The 25,286-nt window shown below is 35.3% G+C and overlaps 1 protein-coding gene across 3 annotated transcripts in view; it reads right to left on the bottom strand.

Annotated features, from left to right (window-relative positions):
* Positions 1 to 4,950: 4,950 nt before the first annotated feature.
* Positions 4,951 to 25,286, bottom strand: part of LOC150103918 (uncharacterized) — a 224,993-nt gene continuing 204,657 nt past the window's right edge. For 2 of the 3 annotated variants that reach the window (XM_090396599.1, XM_090396601.1), the window contains exon 12: positions 8,434 to 10,613. The gene's annotated coding sequence lies outside the window, so the exon portion shown is untranslated. Of the gene's footprint in view, positions 5,305 to 8,433; positions 10,614 to 25,286 lie in introns of those variants that run through there. The other variant, XM_090396600.1, reaches the window with a different exon arrangement.

Below are 25,286 nucleotides of genomic sequence, written 5' to 3'. Positions count from 1 at the left end.
TTCCAGGGATTTAACGGCTTTAACACAAGTCTTAGAGTAGCCCAAGTTCCAAAGGAGTAGAAAGATGGAAAAATGATCCTGTTTCATAAACTAAGGCTTTGAATAAATAGGCCAATCTACTTTGGAATTGTGGTCAAAGTGTTGGAAAAGCTAATGAGGAAAGGATTCAGAACTGGGTTGACAGCAGCAACATTTTCTTTAATGAATAGCATGGGTTTGCTGAAGGAATATCATGTTTTAGCAATCTTATTATAACAAGGTTATGAATACATTGACAATGAGGATGCATATAAATTATATTTAGAATTTGCAGGCTTTCGATATATTGCCACATGAAAAATTAGTGGTTAAATTGGAAGACGAGATTGGCTGTCTGATATGTATCAGAAAGCTGCATATGGGAAAGTGATAGCCCAGAAGAGGGATCACTAGTGGCATTTTCCAGGGGTCTGCATTGTTGTTTAATTTGTATGTAAATGACATTTGAAAGGACTTAAATGGTGATACACAGTTGTTTGCAGATGATGCTAAGTTGGGGAGAATTATGAGAAGTAGAGCAGACGTAACTTTGCAAAAGGACCTAAGCAGACAGTCTGAATTTGGGAGTGTATATGGGGACGTCAACTTAATATTACAGAGCAAGGTTTTAAAATTTTTGAAGCAAAGATGGGATGCAGAGTATAGGATTAGTGTGGATATTTTATTTTAGAGGAGGTAGAGATCTGGGGTGCGATGGTGGATAGGGACTTGAAATTTCATGGACATTTTGCTAAAATTGTGAATATAACTAACACAGCAAATTATGAAAATAATGCAGAGAATACTGACATGTAGAATTAGTGGTGCTTACACTGATTTGGTCACAGTTTTCAAAAGGATATGTTGGAGAGGGTTCAGAGATGATCAACTAAATTGGTTTCTTGTCTGTGGAATGTGGATTATGAGGACAGTGAGAGAATGCAAATTACAGAGCCTAGTGGATAGAAAGAAGAGGGGGAGACATAAGTTGGTGATGGGTAATAACAAGATTAATGTGAATTAGATTTTTCATAGAATATCTATCTATCTAGAGATGGGGGAGAACAAGAAACCATTCCTGGAAGCTGTATAAGGTGGGTGTGAGAAGTAGATCTTTTGCACAAAGTGGTGGATGATTGGAATGCATTGCCTGAGCGTGTGGTGAGTGTAGGGACAGTGAATCCATTAAGTCGAGGTATGATGAGTTGTGCATGTGTAAGAATTGAACCTCCCATGATGCGTCTCGATTCCATGGAAGTCTGTTAATAATAATCTAGTGCCTCAATCACCCTGTTCATTCTCACTCCTGGAAAACATACTTTGTGAACCCTCTCTTCCACCATACCTTTCATGATAGGTCCATATAGTGCTATTCTTGAGTCATTCGCTATTTCTTTCTCTCCACTATCTTTTTTTTTTATTCTTTTGCACTCTTCCATTCATATCCACCATGTCTAATTTCATGTACAGACCTCATTTCATTCCTTATCTTAATTATTTCATTCTTTAACTGTTGCATTCCAGCAATCAATCTTGTTTTTGATTTGTCAATCAGACTTTCTTCCATTTCCACAGTTCACACCAGCTCTTGCTTCATCAGTCAGGGATAATTCTGCTTCCATAATTTCATACATTTTTTTCTTTTTTTTTCAATCATTCCCATATTCACAATCACATTCTCCATATTCTCGCACTTACTCTTATGGCTATCATTCTTAGTCTCACATCTGTCACTGCAAGCCAGGTATTCTACACTTCTGATTCCCTACTTTCATTCAAATCACAGCAGTCTATTAACATATTCTACTTCTTACCGATCCTCACCCTCTCACTTCTCTTATTTAATCTCTCAACAAACACATCTGCTGCATTTGCCCATGCACACTAGATATTACATTCCTGGAAACAAACCATCTTGATAAAATCCACACTGCATAACATGCTCGACTTTGTCTGGATGACCTTCTCCTTATTGTCATTTTTCCTCCATATTCTTGGGAAGAGAGTGAAGATATTTATGTGGAAAGGACTGGTAGGAGAGATCAGTTTAGGTGTGCAAAAAATGTAGCATGCTTATGGACTATGAGATATCACTGAATGTGAGCAGTAGTTGGCAAAAGATAGTGGATGCAGATATGTGACTAAGCAGCATTGACAGTGTGGTTGAATGCTTGAATAGCAATGGTAAGACAGCAGGTGAAAGTGGTGGCAAGTTAGCAACACTGAGTGGTAAGAGAGCATGTGTAGATGATGAATTAGTGGTGATGAGTGGTTTGAGAGTAGGTGATGGCAAGTTAGCAGAAGGAAGACAGTGGATGTGCAGAATAGTAAAAATGCGATTGGCATAAATGGCAGTGAGAGAGTAATTGAAAAGCTGAAAGTTGAGTTGGTAAGGATGAGGCAAGAGATTAAACGTCTGAGGAATGAACTCAGTAGACTTAAAGATTTGAATGGAAATGTGGGGAAGAATATGATGAAAGATTTAAAAGAATTATTGAATGATTTGAGAGTAGCAATGTATGGAAATTTGATGATTACAGGTGAGTAAAAAGCTGCACAAGGTTTGTTTTCTGGGGGGGTGGGGTGTAGAATAAGCAGCATAGGATAACAGAGTATGCGAACAAAAGAGTGACAAGGATGGATGTCAGGAGAATGTTAAGGAGAGTGAACAATAACACTGTGGTAGGTAAGATAGTTAGCATTGCCCAGGTATGACAACGATTTGAGAAGGCAAGCAAAGATTATGAATGATATGCTAGCAGAGTTGGGTGAGGAGAAAGGAGTTCATTTGGCAAATGTATGGGATGTATTTGAGGACTGGATAGAGCTGTATAAAATAGATGGACTACATTTAAATGGATTTGATGCAAGTCAGCTGGATAAATTGTTGCTACAAGAGAAAATAATGACTGAAATGAATGAAAAAGCTGTGGGGTGTTTTTTATTCACTTCATTAATAATAATGACATAATAATGTCATTATTATTTATGCCAATAATGACATTAATATTTATGCCAATTGCATAAATTCACTTGTAGGAGAATTTATGAATGGAGAGGCGAGTGGCAAAAGTGAAAGAATGAGTGAGAAGGAATACAAGGTAGACAGGGAGACACTCTGTGAGAAGTGTATATGATGGTTTCAGGAGTAGATATGCGAGTTTTGTTTAATTTGTATGTAAATGACATTAGAAATGGCTTAAATGGTGAATATAGAGTTGTTTTTAGATGGTAAGTTGGGGAGAGTTATAAGTAGAGCTTTTGTAGCCTTGCAAGAGGACCTGAATATGAATGAGCAAGTGTGTGGAGATGTCAGTTTATGCTGCTCACAGAGTGTAAGGTTTTAAAATTTGGGAAGGAAAGATGGGATGCAGATTATAAGATTAGTGTGGATATTTTACAGGAAGTAGAAGAGATGGAGATCTGGGTGTGATGGTGGATAGGGACGTGAAATTTCGTGAAAATTTTGCTAAAATTGTGAATATAACACAGTGGATTATGGGAATGATGTAGAGGGCACTGATATGTAGAAGTATAGATGTTATGATTTCATTCTACAAGACCACATATAGATTGCTGTGCATAGATTTAGCCGCCTGGTTTTCAAAAAGATGCATTGTTGCGTAAGGTTTAGAGAAGATTGTTTTCTGGTCTCTGGAATGTGTAGTATGAGGACAGATTGAGAGAATGCAAATTGCTGAGCCTAATGGATAGAAAGAAGAGGGGGGGGGGGGACATGATCAAGACATAAGTTGGTAAGGAGTTATTACCAGATTAATGTAGATGAGATTTTTCATAGAATGTCTGCAGACATAGGGAGAAGAAGTAGTCATCCCTGAAGCTGTATAAGGAGAGTCTTGAGACAAGGAGGTGTAGAGTACATTATTTACATGAAGAGCAATGGGTGATTAGATGCACTGCGAGCAAGTGTAGCGAGTGCAGAGATGATAAATGCATTTAAGTCAAGGTATGACGAGCAATTGTGTAAGAGTGGGACCTCTGGCAATGAGTCTCTTGACTCCATGGAGGTCTGATGATGATGATAATAAAATAAGTCAAAACTGGTCTGGATAGTTAACTTTTCCCATAATGCATAGCAATATACACATCCAAAAAGTGTGCTTTACATTATGGGATGCTAAGGATCAATGTGAAGTTAATAGTCTACTTATGAAGATACTTCATGCAGAAACTTTGTTTGCACTTGGATAAAGGATTAAATAAGAATATAATTTGTGAAGTATAATTTACTTTGTAACCAAGTGAAAAAATACCATTTCACTTGGTTACAAAATACATTACTTTAAAATACATGTACTATAGGACACAATAGCCACATTTTTGACTATTGCGTCCTATCAGGACACAATAGTCAAAGTTTAGGGATCACTGTGAAGGCAACCCAGAGGACTGATGCAATCTTTGACCAGAAAAGAAAAGAAGTTATGATTCCATTGCATAAAACCCTATCAGACCACATTTGGATTATTGGGCTCAAATCTGGTTGCCAGGAATTGAAAAAGAACAGAGGCAAATAAAAATATTAATAGGCCTTTTTAATGTTCATTATGAGGATACACTGCAGGCATGCAAACTACAGATTTTGGTGGAAGGAAGATGGAGTAATATGAATGAGTAGGGAAGAAATTTCACAGTAGAACAAGCAAAGGGAACAAGGACAAAGAATCACTCCTGGAATTTGCAAAAGAAAGTTGTGAGAGGGTGAGAAGTGGTTTTTTGCATGGAGAGAAGTTGGGGTATACTGCCTGCAAAGTCACTACCTGAGATGGTAGTGACTTTGCAGGCAGTGAATGGATTTAAGGAATGGTGTGATAGATTGTATTATCCAAGGCAGGACTCCCCATGATTAGTCTTCTACCTCTATGGAGATTTTGAATAATAAGTTTACGAGTCAAATGAACGACACTATACAAAATAAACTAGACTTTTATTTCACTTATTTTATACAAAATAAAAACTTTAAAATACTTTAATACATATATATTTAAATGCATTTAAAATACATGTACTTTATAAAATGGCACTGCAAATGTTTTTTCATCATGTTTTTTAATACCATCAAAAAATACAGCTGGAGATTGATTTTTTTTTTATGGCACAAAGACATCAAAGGTCATACTATATACCAAGGCACAGCAGGTTACAGCAGTATACATGGTAAACAGGACAATCACAAACATCCATGCCCTTGACATGGATTCGAACCATCGGTCACTTGGCTGGAGAGCAGATATGCTAACCACTCAGCCAACCAGGATAGCAGAGCTGGAAATAAATATGACTAAATAAACACAGTAATAAGTTTTAATAAGTAAATATTCACTAATATTTACTAATATTGACTCTTCACCAATATTTCCCATAAGGCAATGGTAGACTTGTTAACTCAAAAATTTCCATCTGATATTGTTGAATTATTCAAATTTGTTATTACGTCCGGTTACTTCACTTGGAAAGAAAAAATTTAGTAAGAGGAAGGAACAGCAATGGGGTCTCCCTTATCACCAAACTTAGCAAACCTGTTTCTAGAATACCTTGAAGAAAAAATGTTCACATTTAAACCCAAACCAAAAATATGGCTACGATATGTCAATGACATATCGTAGCCATATTTTTGGTTTGGGGTCATTCCAAACAAGAATTACACCCTATTATGACCTTTTTATTGACCACTAGTATTAATAAATTAAAGACTTAAATCTGTATGTTAGTCAAGTAAATAATAGTTTAATATCCGACGTTTCACTGACTGATATCTGGCAGCATTTTCAAAGGATACACTGGTAAGCAATAGAAAGTAACAAAAACAAGGAAACTAACCGACAATTCTAAAAATTATATAAAGTTATCACTGTGCGTGATACAATATGCATGTCACAAGTACAACGTTTTATTTGTTGAGATATTTATTGTAATTTTCAAGAAAGTTCATTTTTTTTCAGTTAAATGATCCGATTAGAGTTTTTCATATATCTGGTAGGATTAGGCCTTGATTCTTATTTAAATTACCTGTTGAACGGGTGACTGTAGCAGCTTCTTTGAATGTTCTGGAATGGTAGTTCTCTTCTATGTAGGGCATATGACTCATATCCCATTGAATATTATGGTTGGTAGAGGCAAAGTGGGAAGAAAGGCCTGATACATCTTGTCTGTTATTCCTTACATAGCCTATGTATTCTTTCTTTCTTGTATCAAAACTTCTAGATGTCTGTCCGATGTAAATTGATACCACATGAACAGGGTATGCTATAAATTCCAGAGTATTTGTAGAAAGGATAGCTATCTTTCGATAATCTTATAAACTTTTGAACGGTCTCAATAGGTTTGAAGGTTACTCTGATATATGGTTTTAGAAGAAGAGCTAATTTTTTGGATATGGTACTAACAAATGGAATTGTTATAGAGCTGATGTATTGGGTTTCATCTCGTTGTCTTTGCGGAATGTCATTAAAGAGAATCTTGATGATTCTTGCAGGGTAGCCATTTAGGGATAGATCTCTGGATATTTTCATTAATTCTTCTTGTAAGTCACCATGGTCTGTGGTATACACTGTATAGCTTTTTTTGAGCATATGGATAATGCTGAGTTTCTGGGATATGTGGTGAGACGAGTCGAAATGGAGGTAGCATCCAGTGTTAGTAGGTTTTCTATATACTGACAGGTCGATGCTATTGTCAGTTTGTTTCTTAATAAGGATGTCTAGGAATGGAAGTTTATTATCTTTTTCTAGTTCCAATGTGAACTTGATAGTGTTGTGGAAGCAATTAATTTTGTTCAGATAATCTATTAGTTCTTCCTTTTTGTGATTCCAAATGATGAAGTTGTCGTCAACATACCTAAACCATATGGTTGGTTTAGGAGTAATTTGGGATAAAATTTGAGTTTCTAAATTTTCTAAGAATAGGTCGGCACAAGAAGGAGAGAGAGGGCTACCCATGGCTAATCCAGTAAGTTGTTTGTAGTAGGTTTTTTGCCATGTAAAATAATTCGAAGTTAAGCAATGCTCAAACAACTTGGTGATGTTTGGTGGGAACAAGTTTTCTAAGATGTCAATGACTTCTGAAACTGGGATATTTGTGAATAAAGATGTGACATCCAGGCTAGCCATAATATTATCTTCAGAGATACGGATGTTTATTAATTTCTCCAAGAAATGTTGGGAGTTCTTGATATAAGAATCCGTGTTGTGAATGTATTCTTGTAACATTTTGGCTAGATATTTTGATAGTTTGTAAGTAGGGGAATGGATACCATCTACTATTGGACGTAATGGTGTACGTCCAATACCATCTACTATTGGACGTACACCATTACGTCCAATAGTAGATGGTATTACGTCCAATACCATCTACTATTGGACGTAATGGTGTACCTCCTTTATTGATTGCTTCCACAACACTATCACGTTCACATTGGAACTAGAAAAAGATAATAAACTTCCATTCTTAGACGTCCTTATTAAGAAACAAACTGACAATAGCATCAACCTGTCAGTATATAGAAAACCTACTAACACTGGATGCTACCTCCATTTTGACTCGTCTCACCACATATCCCAGAAACTCAGCATTATCCATATGCTCAAAAAAAGGGCTATACAGTGTACCACAGACCCTGGCGACTTACAAGAATTAATGAAAATATCCAGAGATCTATCCCTAAATGGCTACCCTACAAGAATCATCAACAAGATTCTCTTTAATGACATACCGCAAAGACAACGAGATGAAACCCAATACATCAGCTCTATAACAATTCCATTTGTTAGTACTATATCCAAAAAATTAGCTCTTCTTCTAAAACCATATAATATCAGAGTAACCTTCAAACCTATTGAGACCATTCAAAAGTTTATAACATCACCTAAAGATAGCCATCCTTTCTACAAATATTCTGGATTTATAGCATACCCTGTTCATGCGGTAGCAATTACATCGGACAGACATCTAGAAGTTTTGATACAAGAAAGAAAGAATACATAGGCTATGTAAGAAATAACAGAAAAGATATATCAGGCCTTTCTTCCCACTTTGCCTCTACCAACCATAATATTGAATGGGATATGAGTCATATGCCCTACATAGAAGAGAACTACCATTCCAGAACATTCAAAGAAGCTGCTACAGTCACCCGTTCAACAAGTAACTTAAATAAGAATCAAGGCCTAATCCTACCAGATATATGAAAAACTCTAATCAGATCATTTAACCCAAAAGAAATGAACTTTCATGAAAATTACATAAATATCTCAACAAATAAAACATTGTACTTGCGACATGTGTATTGTATCATGCACAGTGATAACTTTATAAATTTTTAGAATTGTCGGTTAGTTTCCTTGTTTTTGTTACTTTCTATTGCTTACCAGTGTACCCTTTGAAAATGCTGACAGATATTAGTCAGTGAAACGTTGGATATTAAACTATTATTTACTTGACTAACATACAGAATTAAGTCTTTAATTTATTAAGAATTACACCTGTTTCTAGATAAAATAAACCTTCTTCATCCTTGCATCAAATTTAGGCTAGAAAAAGAATCTCCACAGGGTATCTCATTTCTGGATTTACACATCCAAAGAAAAGAAGATGGTTCCATCTCCACTTCTATCGCAAGCTGACATTTTTCAGGTCGCTACATTCACAATTCTTCGGCTCATCATCCATCTCAAAAATTTGGCATCATTAAATCATTAGTAACCAGAGAACACAGATTCTGCTCCTCTGAAGAATCTCTAAATCAAGAATTGGAAATAATCAAAATTACAGCCATACTAAATGGATACAATCTTAAAACAATTCAAAGAATCATCAGTCACTTCCCCACACATCAACCTAGACAAGAACAAGCCCATAGGATTTCCATACCTTATGGCAAAGGCATCTCTGAACGTCTTTCAAAAATTATGAAGAAATACAAACTTGCTACTGCCTACAAACCCATTAACCAGATCTATAACTTGTTACCTTCTCCTAAAGACAAACTCTCACCTCTGATGCTACCTGGCGTGTGCGAGGTTCCATGCTCCTGTAAATTGTCTTACTATGGACAGACAGGTAGATCTGTTCATAAACGCATTTCGGAACATCAAGACCATATCCGTCTTATCAAACCGTAGAAATCTGGCCTCGCTCAACATGGAGTTGAAACCCAAACCATAGGATCCATGGGGAAAAGGCCAAACTTTTACATAGATCTTTTTATAAACAAGAACATTTATATAAAGAAAGTGCTGAAGCCCTACTTCACAGACCAAATCTAAACCGTAATGACGTTCTTGCTATTTCTAAAGTATGGGAAATCGTCATACAAAATTATGTAAAATAATTTTTTTATATATGTTACCTTATTTCAATGTATTTTATATTTTCCCCTCCAGTTATATTTTCATTTAATTCTATAACATGCTACGGCATGCATATTGGGATTCCATTGTAATCATGCACCCTAGCTGTACGTTATTCCTAGTATTGTTTGAATTAACTGTACTGACGATGTCTTAAGATACTTAATAAGTAAATATTTCATCCTATTACTGTGGTTATTACCTGTGTTTGTTTAGTCATTTAATTCTCCACAGGTTTCATTGTATAATAAAGGAAATAAATATTTATTACATTTTCATACAATTTTTTGCATTCTGTGCTGGATAACATTGCCAATCTATGCCTAATTATTTAAGAATAATCCAAAGTAGCAGCTATCAAAAATCACAAAAATTATGATGTCTAGGAGTTGATAAATTTAACAAATTTATCAACTCCCGAGCAGAGTTTATGTCTTTTAAATGATGTATTCCATTTAGAACAATCTTCTCAGAATATACAGCCTTTACTTTAAATATATAAATATGTAAGTATAAAGCAAACTTGTGATGTTAGTTGTGGACATTAAGGCCATGGTCAATTATCAACATCTTTTTTGCTCTGCTAACAGTTGCTTATTTGCATTAAACTGTGTTGCTTGGTACAGATCCTTAGAAATTAACTAATAAAAGGTAAATATAAGACTACTTTGGTGGTCATTTCTTCTATTTTTTCTATTAGTTCAGTGTTATGACTACACATGCTAAGAGTGAAGCTTCCTTGATCACAGCTAATATAAAATTTTGCTAGAACACTTTTGCATTTCAAATGAAATGCTGAATATATTCAAAAGGAGAATGTAATATCTCAAATGTATTATATTATTTATTCTGGTATGAAACTTTTGTTCTAATAAAAACAAACAATGTTTTAACTGTCATCAGTGACTTCAATCAATAAGTTAAAATATTTTAAAATTTCTTATGTACAGTTAAACTTATAAGATTAGCTGTACACAAGAATTGATGTATATCACAAGGAACTTCAGTAAACAAAGACAGTGTTAGACATTCATTAACAGTTTTAAGCTTATTACAAATTGGGTAAAAAATTAAAAAAACCTGTGCCATTTTAAAGTTAACCTACAAATAATGCTCTTTCTCTCCTGATGTAAATATCATTTACGATCTCCTGACGTATAAATTTGTTTTTATTATTTACAAGACATGAACAAAAATTTCTGCTTGCTTTTCATAATATCTGATTTCCTACAAAAAAAAAATTACTTCATATGTTTATATGCAAAACACCTATTAAAAAGAAAGTGCTATTAAACAATTCATTTCAATATAGAACTGCAAATATTGAGAGATGTTTATCATTTAAATACAATAAGTTTTTTGAAAGTCTTTACCTACAAACTTGGAAAATATTTTTTTTGGGGGAAAAACTGAACTTTGCAAATATACATATTCTTACAGAATATGGAAAAAAATATTGCTAATATACACACACACACACACACACACACACACACACATATATATATATATATATATATATATACACAGCTAATATATACAGCTAATGCCTTTTATTCCCTTATAGGGAGTAGGCAAGGCCTTTATACCCTATCTAGCTTTTGGAGACTGAGTGGGCAGTTCAATCTCCCCCGGTAGCCAATCAGAGATAGCTGGCCCATGTCTATCATTAATTACAGCAGCCACCGATGAAGAGGTTGCTATCTCTTGGTACCTAACGCTAACAAGATATGTTACTGTCTGAAATAATGCGGGTACTACGGTCGATTTTCTTGAGCTTATGGGATAAAAAAAACCGACTTTCCAGGAGGAAAAACCCGCTTGTCCATGCCAGAGATTGACTAACTTGGGAATCTGTCGAAGAAAGGCTTAGAAAAAGTTCCTCCAGTTGGCGACTAGGTTTGAACTTAAGTCTGATTTGAGCAACCAAGTGCAGAGGATGCAAGCGTGACTTCCACTGAGCTACACAGGCCTATATTGCTAATATTAATATTTCAATCATGTTAGATTAAAAAAAAATGCATATTAAATTATTAAAAGTTATATTGCAAATTTCTACTTGATGGTTTTTGGTGGGTGGAAGGAATACACTCATTTCACTAACTGTTTTCTATTTAAAAAAAATTGTTTTTCATATTTAGCTATAAAAATTAAAAAGAAACCTAAAAGCTAGCTCAATGGAATAGAAAAACGTAAAAAATGAATTACTTCAAGTACTATACTCTGCTTAAGTATAGGCCATATATTGCTTTAAATAAATCTTCCCTAAGGTGCAAATAGGACATTATACAAACCAGGATATAGTATACTTAGGCTGTAGGAAACATGTGGAATGGCTTCAAGAAGAGTGTGTGTGTTAAACTAGTCTACTTTTAGGGATTAGAGAAACAAAAATAGAATTATTTGAGAAGTGCGGTGGTGCAGTCAATTGCTGAAATAAGAGAAGAAGGAAAAGAATGGGGCAGCATCCATACAATGAGAACAGGCCAAGCTACAGGGAAATTAATAAACAAATAAAAACAAAGATTAAAAACATTAAAACTTCTGGTTTAACAGCATGTCTCTCTCTCTATGAAGTTATAAGTATGTATGTATGCATTAAAATATAAAAATAAGAACATAACTGAAGGTATGATGTCATCATGCAAAGTGCACACAGAGTTTTGATAATCTTTTAAATATAATACTCAATTTTGTGACACAACTCTCCGTAGTGAACAGGCTAGTTCTGCTTCCCAATTTGATATTAGTCCAATTACATTATCTGAGGTTAAACTGATTATAAATTATCATAATCAAATTCAGGATATGTATCCTCAGGGGGTGTACAACATTCTCGTAGAAAGGCTTAGACATTGGTTATACACACTTATTAAATAACTTAAGGAATTTACAACGTACAATGGATATAAATTAAACTTGAATCTATATTTCCAATATTTTGGCATTGTCGAAATATTGGAAATATAGATTAAAGTTTAATTTATATCCTTTGTACATTGTAAATTCCTTAAGTTATTTAATAAGGGTGTACAAGATGTACAAGTAATGGTGTAACTTTGTCATTTAGTACTAATTTCTGATCAACAATTTTCCTCCAAATTAATCTGTTATTTGTCACTCCAACGTTATCAGATCCTTTTAAGGCACATTTTACTGTATCGCATATCACTCCATCTACATCTTAGTCTTCCACTGGATCTTTTTCCTGCCAACCTGGCAAAAAGAACACTTGTTTTGCTAATCTCCTTCCTCACTCATTCTGTTTAAGTGACCATACCACTTGAGATTAGCACTATTAACACCTTCCTGAATGCTCACAATTGCAAATTTTTTTCCCTAATATCCTCATTTTTAATGTGATACTGTCACTGATGCCATCTATTCACTCCACTAATCTTTCTCAGAACTCTCATATCAGAGGTCTACAAGTCTTTGATCAAGTGTCTTATTTCTAACCCAGCTCCTAGATCCATATGTTAAAATTGGTTTGAACTCTTGTATACAGCTCATTTAGTGTTTTGACTAATTTCTTTTTTATTCTACATAAATCTATTCAGCTGACTTTCTACCATACCAACTTTACTAATTCTGTTGTCTATTTTCATATTTAATTTGTCATCTTCACTAAAAATTGTGCCTAAATAGGAGTATTTTATATATTAAATAGCTGAAATGTTTTTTGTTCTATAGGTTCACCATTCAAGATACAGTTCAGGTTTTTCAATGTTTCTGTCTACTTTCATTGTCTTTCTTTTTATTGCTGATTTTCATATCACATTTATCACAAGAGTTATCAAATTTAGTCAGGGAATCTTGCAGACCAGTGCTGGATTCATTTAGAAGTATAACATCATCTGCATAAAGTAAAGAGATAAGATTAACATTGTCAATTTTGATATCATATTTAATATGATATTATATTTAATTATGAAATCCTTCATAATGTGATCCATATAGATAATGAATGACAGTGGAGAAGATGTGCATCCTTGTAGCACACAATTTAACATCAAACCATCTTCCTGTTCCTCCTTCAATCATAATTGCTGACGTACAGCTTAAGTTATATTGTAAAATGGTGGTACAACATGACTATAATTCAAAACTTCATAAATTACCAGGATGTGATGAGATTACTGCAGAAATGCTAAAAAGAGATGGAAAGAGTATAGTGATTTGGCTGACTGAGATTCTGAACATTTTCTGTCAGAATGGTAAAGTTATTAGATACTTCACCAGAAGTATAATAGTACCCATTTTTAAGAAAAGATATTGCATAGTGATGAGAATTATAGGGAAATTACCTTATTGTCCATTATAATTAAGGTCCTCTGAACTGATATAGTACTAGGTCCTTTATCCTCGGCAGGATAAAGGAACTTTGAAAAGCAATTTAGAGATGAGCAAAGCAGATTGCTGTGGAGAGAATCTCCAAAGACCAAATATTTTCACTGAGGCAGATACTTGAGAAATGTTTAGAATTTCAAAATCCTGCAATTACATTGTTTGGTAGGCTTCAAAAAGACTTTTAGGTTAGTTCATAGGCAAAATTTATGGAAGACTGTAAGAGCTTATGAAATATCTGAACAAACTTATTAGCATTATGTAATAAAGTAGATAAAGCAGATAATTGTATAAAGTAGATAAAGCATATAGCGAACAGTTTTTTAAAAGAACTGAATGTGTTTTTTAAAAGAACACAAGTAAGACAGGTATGTTGCATCATGGGACATTTTCTGTTCAATTTGTAATTGATTCCCTGATGAACAAGACACTGCAAAGGAAGGACTGAAGATTAAAGTGGTCTACAAATCTTATGAGTATCTGACCTGGAGTAAGCTGATGATTTAGCCTTATTCACAAATAATGGAGAAATGAACTCCTTCATTGCTACACCTGATCCTCAATATTAAGAAAACAAAAGTACTGAAAACAGGTGATAAAGATGTCTTTCTTAAAGGATGTGCTATAGAGCCCATCTTTCCCTTCAGTTATTTGTAGATGTTTAACCAATACCACATGGTTCAGGCCAAATAGAGGTTGTCAGGATCAGATTTTCACTTTATAACAGATCGTTGAGAAATCATGGAAATATGACAAAGATCTGTACTTAAGTTTTGTAGATCTGAAAAAGGCATGAGAAGATGCCACTTTTCAAAACACTATATATGAAAGTAAATGGAACATTATACAGAGCAATATATAGTCTATATTTAAGTTGTAAGTCAGCAGTTAGAATTGAAGGAAATACAGGAAGATAGTTTCATGTATGGGGGTGTATGGAGAGGTAGCACCTCGGTATCGATGTCAGCCACTGATCTCAGGGTCAGGATGTTGGGCTCTGGTCCTCGCATACACTCAACTCTCACTTATGGCTCCAAGAAGTTGGTAGTGCACACCAGGGGACACGCCCCGGTAAACCGCCTCGGCTGGCGAACTAAACTAAGTGAGGGTATCAGCAATATAGGATGCTGTAAATGGAGAATGTCACCCTTTATGTGCACGAAGTCTGGAATGGCCAAGATGGCAGAAGAATCAACACTAACTGATCAATGGCATCGAGGGCATGACAGCAAGATGTGTGGCACATCGAGGGCACACTCCTGACATCTAAGGGACTTGTGGCCAGCCGTCGTGGAAGAGATTGGAGCCTCACCACGTATTTATCCATTGTCAACCATGAAACACACCATGTCACAATATAAAGTTAGAGATGTGGTTGAGACCCCTGCAACCATCAGCTCATATAGCTACAATTCCCAGTTTCAAGCCATAGAGCTTGAAACTGGGAATTGTAAGACAAGAACTACTAAGGTAGTGTATGAAGATAATATCCCAAACCCTCCAGGGAGGATATTCTCAGATATCCCTTGTCTGAAAACCAGGAGCAATCTCTTGAAAATAGTAACATGGAACGTCAGAACACTCTACGAGACAGGCAAATTAGATAACCTACTCCAGGAATTAGAAGTGATGAAGGCCGATATTGCAGCTATCAGTGAAGTGAGATGGACAGATACAGGCATAATAAGAAGAAATAATCACACTATAATCTATTCTGGCAGTGACTTACACCTTAATGGAGTAGCGCTTGTCCTAAGTAATAGAATTGCAAAATCTCTACAGGGATATTGGCCCATAAATGACAGAATCATAACAGCTAAAATAACTGCACAACCATTCAACCTGTATATTATCCAAGTATATGCACCAACCCAAGATCACCCAGATTATGAAGACATCCAAACTGCAATCTCCAGTGCTAAGTCAGATGATGTTATCATACTGATGGGCGACCTAAATGCAAAAGTGGGCTCAGAAAAAATCTCATTTTGCATGGGAAACCAAGGACTCGGAATCAGAAATGACCAATGACCTAATAATTGCCAACACACTGTTTAAACATCCTCCCAGAAGACTATATACCTGGACAAGCCCTGGGGACATCTATAGAAACCAAATTGACTATATAATAATAAGCAAAAGATTCCGAAATGCAACAACACAAATAAAAACATATCCTGGAGCAGACATAGGATCGGACCACAACCTAGTGATTGCAAAAATCAAAATAAAACTTAAGATACCAAGCCAACCATTCATAAGAGAAACTTATAATTCAGACTCACTTAACAACCAAGAAGTTAAAGACTGCTTTATAAAAGAATTCACAATATCCCTTAACAAGTCTGACACCACAACTCACACAGAAAATAGAACGCCAATTGATGAAATTAACATGAACTGGCAAACATTCAAGAATAGCATCAATGAAGCAGCCAAAAATACACTCCCACAATTAAAAAGGAAAAGGAATAAACCTTGGATGAATGAAAAAATATTGACATTGATGGAACAAAGAAAAAAGTTAAAGAACAAACCTGAATATAAAAGCATGAATAAAGAAATTTTAAAAAAATGCAGGAAAGCCAAAGAGGAATGGATTAAATATAAATGTATAGATATAAAAAACCTTGATAGAAAACACAGAAGCAGAGAAATGACAAGCAGGACAAATACAGCAAACCATGCAAGTGTCATTAGAGACCATATTCTAATGGATAAAAAAAGAAATCATGAAAAGCTGGATTGAATACACAAGGAAATTATATGAACAACAAAGAAATGATATTCCTGAACAGACTGATTTAGAAGGAGACCATCCATTTTACTCTGTGGTTTTAGTTTTCTGAAAATGCTGTCAGAAAACTAAAACCACATAAAGCTACAGGAATAGATAACATCTTGGCAGAATGGTTGAGGGCTCTCGATGAAGGAGACTGAAATTTCTAACAAAATTATGCAATAAAATATACGAGACTGGCTTTCTACCCAAAGATATTAATCACTCAATTTTCGTTCCAATTCCCAAAAAAAACAAACGCTACAAAATGTGAAGAGTTCAGGACAATCAGCCTCATCGGTCAAGTATCAAAAGTCCTCCTATACGTTATTTTTGAAAAAAATAAACATAGAAATAAATGATACACAAAGTGGCTTCAAGGAAAATGTAGCTACAAGAGAAGGTATTTTCAACGTCAGAACCATCATAGAAAGATATCTAGAAAAACAAAAAGATGTGTACCTCTGCTTCATAGATTACAAAAAGGCATTCAACAATGTCCAACATGAACAATTAATTGAAATCCTTTCAAAAATAGGCATGGATGGAAAAGACATTAGGCTATTAACTAATCTTTACTGGGAACAGACTGCATCTTTGAGAATAAACAGAGAGACCTCAGAAGAATTCCCAGTTCAGAAAGGTGTGAGACAAGGCTGTGCCTTTTCTCCGATTCTCTTTAACCTATACACAGAAGAAATATTTAATAAAATTAGTAACCTCAAAGGAATCACTGTAGGGGGCAGAAATATTAATAACCTAAGATATGCAGATGACACGGTTCTTCTAGCTGAAAACAAATGTGACCTCAAAACTCTTATAGATGAAATCCTCAAGTATAGCGAACAGTGTGGCCTCAGTTTCAACTTTAAAAAGACAAAAATCATGATAATTTCAAGAGAAAAGAAAATAACAAAAATATGCATCGATATAAAAGGAAATAAATTAGAACAGGTGCAAAAATACATATACCTCGGACACTTGATCACAGAGAATGGCAGGACAGAAGATGAAATTAGAAAGAGGATTGAAATTGCAAAGTCAACTTTCAACGGTATGAAAAATCTACTAACATCTAGAAAATTAAATCTGAAAACAAGAATATAATAAATTTAGTTTAATCCTTTATCCAAGTGTGAGCAAACAGTACCTGAAAGTGTCTTCAGAACTGGGGTAAGGTGGTACAACACCGGGCAACTCTTGCAAAGGTGGAGCAAGCTAACATCACTCCTATCTCAGTATCTCCCATAATGCAAAACACATCTCCTTGCAGATACATATAATGTTATGCATTAAGGGAAGGGCCACTACCCAGACTAGTTTTGACCTTTATTGAGGTCTCTTCAGTGGGAATCAGGCCCAAGTGGAGATGCCAGGCAGAAGCATTAGCAAGGTCATCTCTACCTATAGGAGTTGCCAAATGGTGTGCCACCTTTTTATTAAATTACTCTAGATTTAGAGAAAGATGTTGAAAGTTTATTTTTCACTTGGTCCAGTACAGCTCTTCGAATTGAGTATGCACCCTCCCATCGATGCATCCCAAACCTCAAGACTTTACATTTTGCTGCATTAAACCGACATTCCCATTCATTTGCCAATCTGTCTAGTTTGGCAAATCTAGGTGGCATTGCAAATCCTCTTGCAGGGCCACCACATCTGTACTATTACTAATAATATTACAACTCCAGATCATCTGCAAACAATTGAATATCCCCTTGCAATCCATTGACAATGTCATTGATATAAAGGTTAAACAATTCAGGTCCCAGTACTGAGCCCTGTGGAACCCCGCTTGTAACCTTTTGCTTCCTTGATATTGCCCCACCATACAGAACTCTGATACCTATCAGACAGCCAATCCTTAATCCTGTTGACTAATCCAACATCTAAACCCATGTGCTTTAACTTAAGTATCAGCTTATCATTTAGCATCCTGTCAAATGTCTTTGCAAAATCCAAAAAAATGGCAGTGTATGCCTTTCCCTCATGAACTTCTCTTGTCACTTTATTATAAAAGGCAATCATTAATTAAGCTAGAGTGCCCCTTGATGATTCTCACAGAACATTACCCTCATCTGCCCAACACTATACAGGTAACCCTCGTACAATGCTGTTTTGACATAATGCGGTCTACAAATTGTAGTAATAACCCTTGTTCAATGTGGTACTTATACAACGCGGTTTCGATATAAAAGTGTCTACAAATTCTAATAACCCTTTATCTTTTGATATGTTTTTCACCGCGCGCGCGACATAAAAATCAGATTTTATCTTTGTTAAATTTGCGTCTGCCCATATCGCGCATGTAGTTATAAGTAGTGAATTTCTATTAGGGCAAATAACTTCAGCATATACACACACACGTATGTGAATTGTTTACCATATAAAGTGCCACCACACTGTTGAAATTTGTCTTCATTTTCTGCTAGGAAAGCATATTAAAAGTCATAAGTGTGTTAATCCCTTTATTTTCTGGTGAGTTACATACAATATGTAATGCTTTTTTATGTAAAAAATTTATTTTTATAGTAATGGCCACTTAGAGGGCTTTTGTGATATGGTTGAAAACGAAATTAGTGAATTAATTGATGGGAAATAGATTTAAATGAGGAGGAACTCTACAATTAATAGAAGACTTTGAACCAAATGGAGGAGAAAGTTCTGCCGAAGATTCCGATTGTGATAAATCCATTAAAGAAATTAACAAAAGGATTGGACTTGGCAAGAAAGTTAAGAAGTTATTTTATGGATAATGATCCCTCGATGGAGGGCTCCGGAAGATTCAAGAGAAAACTGGATATTTGTTTAGCTCCATATTTGAACTTAATAAAAAACTGCAGCATAGTTACTTCTTTGGATTTGGGAGCGTTGGTGGATAGGGAGTTGAAGTTTAAGGGGGGCACATCACAAAAGTAGCTAAATCAGTTCATCAAATCACTTGGTTGCTGAAAAATACTTTAACAAGCAGAGACAAACGGGTTATTGTTCCTCTGTATCGAGCCTTGATAAGACCCCATCTAGACTACTGTGCCCAGATTTGGGTGCCAGGGTTTCTTCTTGATGGGGAGGAAGTGGAGAGGATCCAGAAACGAGTGACCAAGATTATATCAGGTCTATGGAATGAACCTTATGACAACAGGTTGAAGATTTGTAGGTTGCAGAAATTGGTTGATAGGCAGAAAAGGGGCGATATGATTGAAACATTCAAATTACTGAAGGACTTCTATAAGATTAATTCAGCAGATATTTTTGAGAATAGGACTGGTGGTGGGAGGACTAGGGGCCATACATGGAAGCTGGGCAAGAGTGTGGTTAGCAAGGGTGTTAGAGTTAGGTTTTTTACTTGGAGAGTGGTGAATGAGTGAAATAAGCTGCCAGAATCTGTTGTGGGTGCCATGACTGTGAATGAGTTCAAGGCGAGGTATGATAGATACTGTGTGAATGTTGAATAGTTGTTCTTGACATGATGTTAGGGCCTCTCTCGATGAGTCTAAGGACTCCTTGGAGTTGCCAGTAATACAGGGGCACACTGGCCACATGTGCAATGCACACAGGCACCAAAAATTTGGTATGATATTTTAAATAAAGTGAATTTTGTCAGCAAAATACTGCAGTCTTCATCCATGAATCTCCAACTTACTTTAGATGCATTGAATGATCTAAATCAATTTTTAAATGATTATAGGTCTGATGAAACTTTCAAAGAAATTGTAGAAAACTAAAATTAATTGCAGCAAAATTTGATGCAGAATCTGTATTTTGTAGTAGTAGACCACTAAGGTGACGTAAAAACACAACACAATTTGATTACGAACATGAAAATCAAAATATGGTAGATCCTGATTTCATTTAAAGTAATTTTTTCTCTCTGCATAATAAATCAAATATCACAATCTTTGAAGGAAAGATTTACTTTATTAAAAGAACATATGAATTCATTTCAGTTTTTTTTAAGTACTTCACGAAATAAAGAATATTTATTATCTTGTTGTAAAAAGTTAGACAAAAATTAACACACGAGAATCATTCAGACATTGACACAGATGATTTATGTGAAGAAATTTTACACTATCAACCACTTATTTCCAATTTTAAAACCGATATATATATAAAATAATTCAGTATATTTATTCAAACGACTTAATCACAGTTTATCCAAACTTTACAATTGCACTTCGGATTCTTTTGTCATTACCGGTATCTGTAGCATCTGCGGAACGGTCATTTTCTAAACTTAAAATTATTAAAAAATATTGTGCTCCACAATGGTACAAGACAGACTTTCAAATCTTGCCATTATATCAATAGAGTCAGATATTTTGGATCAACTTAATATACATGATATTATTCGAGAATTTTCATTAATGAAAACTAGAAAAGTTCAGTTCACTAAGTGATTTTTCTTTCTGTTTAAATATTTATTTAACTATTTCTTTCGAGTTTCCATACATCACACCTCTTACCACTATTCCTTGATTGCTCACCTGCATCAATCATTCTCTCTCCTCTAACCCTTTCTTTCAGTGTTCCCCTACTGACCTGCTGTCCTGGCATCACTCTATCCCTGGTTCCAGCACTCACTCGCATTCTTCTCACTTCCTCTCTCTGACTGTTTCCATTCTCTCCTCTTCTATCATTCCCATAACTCTCTCTCTCTCCCATTCTCCCTCTTCTACTCCTATTCTCTCCTCTTCTATCATTCCCATACCTCTCTCTCATTCCCTCTCTTCTACTGTTTCTTTTCTCTCCTCTTCTATCATTTCCTCTCTTCTAATTATATGTGATATAATTATTCTAGTAGCAAGGCTTATACGTTGGTCAGACATAACTGGTAATTAGTTTACGGAAATAACAATGCATATAAAGTATATTAATTAAAGGTAACTTTAATGAATAACTTCTATATTTCGGCAATGTCACGCTGCCATCTTCAGGAACATAAAGATATAGTATGTGCATGCAAGCACTCACAAAGCAAATGAGGAAGAAAGCAAGAAACTAATATTGTTCCTAAAGTCCTAATGGTGCCCTCTGGTGGGCTAATTTGGTAGTCTTGGCAGTTGGGCTGAAGTTCTCATAATGTAAGTCTCCCAAATTTCGGGTAGTTTCATGCACCCAAATTTGTTGAGGTTAGGAACGTTTTTTAGAGCTGCTGAAGATTCTTATAATTAGTGTGATAAAAATGTTATAAAAATGTGATATAATTAGTTGTCTGAGGTCTTGTTACATGTTACGTATTCCTGGTTGTCCTGTAGTTGGTATCGAAATAATGTTTTAGCATAGTTGCATATTGACATAAGTGTTTTACTGTTAGTATTTTGTGTTCTGACATTGCAACGTGTATAAAGCTGGTATTGTCTCTTTGTTCCCAAAAGATCAGTTTTATCATTGTAATGACAATTATCTATTTAGTTTGTAGTGTGCGCAGTAGTATGCTTAGTATATTTTATCATAGCTTTGTACATTAGTGTTTTTAGGTGTGTGGGAACTACGTCTTTTAACGTGCAGAGTTTGCCAGTTATTGTTTGGAGTTTGTTTCATAGTTGGCTTACGTGGCTATTCCAATTCATATCTGTATCAAAGTAAATTCCAATATATCTTATTGTTTCAACCTGAGTGATGGTATTGGTTTTACTGTTCTGTGCGTTTTTTTATGTTGGAGAGTAGATATTGGATGGTTTTATATATATATATATATAAAATCAACTGGTTGAGTCAGTGGATTTCTAAATATAATTAATTTTGCCTTATCTGAGTTTAGGTGTATGTAATTTTTGGTGAGCTGGTCAATGAGCAGATTTATGTCATGCTGCATATTTGTTTGTATTATTATGGATGGATATTATAACTGTATTGTTTGCATATTGGAAGATCTTACCTTTGAGAGGTAGCTGGTTAATATCACATAAATGTTGAATAGAGTTTGGGAGCTCCCTGTGGCACTCCACAAATTACTATTAGCTGTCTACTGCTGTTTGACCTGATGCAAGTGATATGCTTTTTAGTTTAAAGGTAGTGTTTATAAACTACCTGTGCAGAGGCCCATCTATTCCAACATGTCTCAGCTTTTCTAATAAGGTTTGATGTGCAAGTGTGTCAAATGCTTTAGTCAAATTGATGAAGACTACCGTTGCAATTTTTTTTTTTTTATCTGCGGTATTAATTACGTCCATAAAATCTTCCAAGAGAGATGTTGTTCCCTTATTTGCCTGATAGGTCTTATACCATCGATTACTGGGCTTTGTTTGATGGTTTGGTTTGATGTATTATAGAGAGAAGTATTATTAAATATATATTAAATATTAATATAAAATATAATTACAATTACTAATAATTAATATATTAAATACTAATTATTAAATATTATTATATAATAATAAGAGTTGTGAATGAAGGAAATGATATATTATGATTTCTCTAGAGAGAGTTGGGCATGAAGAAGTATCAAGAAGGAAGGAAAAGCACAAGCAAGATTCTGCAGTGGTCAGCTTCATGTCAGTGATACTATTGCAAGACTGCAGGCAGATATTCCATATTTGCAGATGTGAAACTGGAGAAGATTTAGTCATGGTCAAGCTTAAAGTTCTTCAAGAGGATTTGAGTAAGCAAGAAAGGTAAGTAAATGAATGGAAGGATACCATTGGAATCAGCATATGGAAAGCCGCATGCTCTACTGGAGGAGAGACAACGGATCTTGGTAATGGCAAATAGCAAACTGAAGTTCTTAAGTTTGTCTTCAGCATTGACCAGAAGAAAGGGTGGGTGTATAAGACTACTAGATTACTGTGCCCAGACCATTATGATCAAGACTGGAATTTCATCTATGAGAACAGATTGAGGACATAATCTGCAAAACTTGGTAGATAGAATTCTGATATTCAAGTTTATATGTTGATATTTCATATCGGTATTTTAAAGAAAGAGATAACAACATAGATGGTGTACTAATAAAAATGATTTAATACTTCCAAGATTTTGTCAAAGCTAAATTGGTATTAGGAAACAATGCATACATAAGATATGGGCATGCAGACATTATGTGGGTGAGTGAGACTGAAGAAAAACTTGTACTCTTTGGTGGGCTTGATAGGAGTTCTTGGCCATTGGGCTGATGGTCTGAGGATGAGTGCCTTCTAGATTTGAAATAATTTTATAGATCCAAATTTGTTGAGGGCTGGATAGTTTCTGAAGCAGAGGTATATTCCACGAATAGTCTCATATTTGCATTGGTGACAATGACATAAGGTAGCCTTTATGCTTCACAAGCAATTATATTCCTGTTTACTCCTTGCTGTGAAGATACTTCTACTTCACAATGCATGTGAAGTATCTTCACAACTAGGCTACTTGTATGTAAAGATCTTGTGTCAGTGGCCTCAGTATCACATAATCACAACAAACTTCCTTTCTGATACATATACTGCTGCATCACGAAAAGGAAATCACTACCAGTTTTGATCTTTACTGAGGTAAAAAAAAAGTAGTGAAGGGATGTTTTTCATAGGAGTAGAGTACTATGGGTACAAAAGAACCTGATATCATTAGAAAGAAAATACAGATGGATAAGATGAGAGATAAGTGGGCTGAGGTCTTTTTTCCCCCTATCATATGCATCCAAATGATATCTTTTTCATCGGTCTTATGCAGTTGAACAACCAAAAGACAAATTGAAACAAAAATCCAGAAATGATTAGTATCCAAGCAATTAGCCTTTACCCCCCCCCCCCAACAAATTATTGTTATTTATATGGGCACTCCATGCAGTCAAGACTCATTGCAAGAGCCCCATATCCATTAACACAATACCTATCATACATTTCTTTAAACCTGTTCACTGTTGGGTGCTCACAACCACCTCTAGCAATCCATTCCACTTATTCATCACTCTCCAATCTCCAAGAAAAGAACCTAGTCTGCACACCTTTATTAACCACACCTCTTAGACAGCAGCTTCCAAGTGTGATACCTTGTTTTCCCCTTACTTCCCAGGTACTGAGAAATTTCTTCTGTATCAATCTTATAGTGTCCCCTTAGTAACTTATAAGTTTCTAACATATCACCTGTCAGTTAAACTCTGCAACCTACGTAGGCTGTTTAATAAGTAATAAGACTATATTTATACAGAAAACAGATTACCTTTAATCGTCATCATTTACATGGTCTTTTTCGAAGTAACTACCGTGAGACTCTATGCATTTGTCCCAACGTTGCGTCCACTTCTTAAACACATGTGAGAGTCCGTTTTTTGAGAGTTCTTTCAAAACTGCCTCCGCTGCTTTTACAGCGGCCTCTTAGTGGTTTCTTGAGCTGAGGAAACAGCCAGAAATCGCACGGTGCGAGATCAGGACTGTATGGAGGGTATGGTAGGATATCTGTGTTGTTCTGCAAAACGTCCACTACACAACCAGCAATATGTGGCCTTGCATTATCGTGGTGCAATAAGAAGTCATTCTTCAGCAATGGATGCTTCCTTTTGACGTGCTTGATGATAATCGCTGCTGTGTTGATCATTGTCTCTGTGATGGACGTTGAAGGTCTTCCCTCACATTCAAGATCTTCCACATTTTGCCTTCCTTCCTTAAAAGTTTTATGCCAGCGAAAAACACTTGCCCTCAACATTGCTTCATTGTGGAAAGCTTTGCGTATCATGTTAAAAGTGTCCGATGCCGATTTTTGCAAACGCACACAAAATTTAATCGCATAACACTGTTCCAAGGACGCTTCCATTTTGGAGACTGGTCGCACCTCGTAGGCACGCCGATGAGCACTTGCGC

Source organism: Typopeltis vanoorti, chromosome 8 (assembly GCF_054136105.1).
Source record: "Typopeltis vanoorti isolate ZY-2024b chromosome 8, IOZ_Tvanoo_1.0, whole genome shotgun sequence".
Classification (NCBI taxonomy): domain Eukaryota; kingdom Metazoa; phylum Arthropoda; class Arachnida; order Uropygi; family Thelyphonidae; genus Typopeltis; species Typopeltis vanoorti.
The sequence above is the reverse complement of the archived record's forward strand: the minus strand, read 5'-3'. Positions and strand labels throughout refer to the sequence as shown.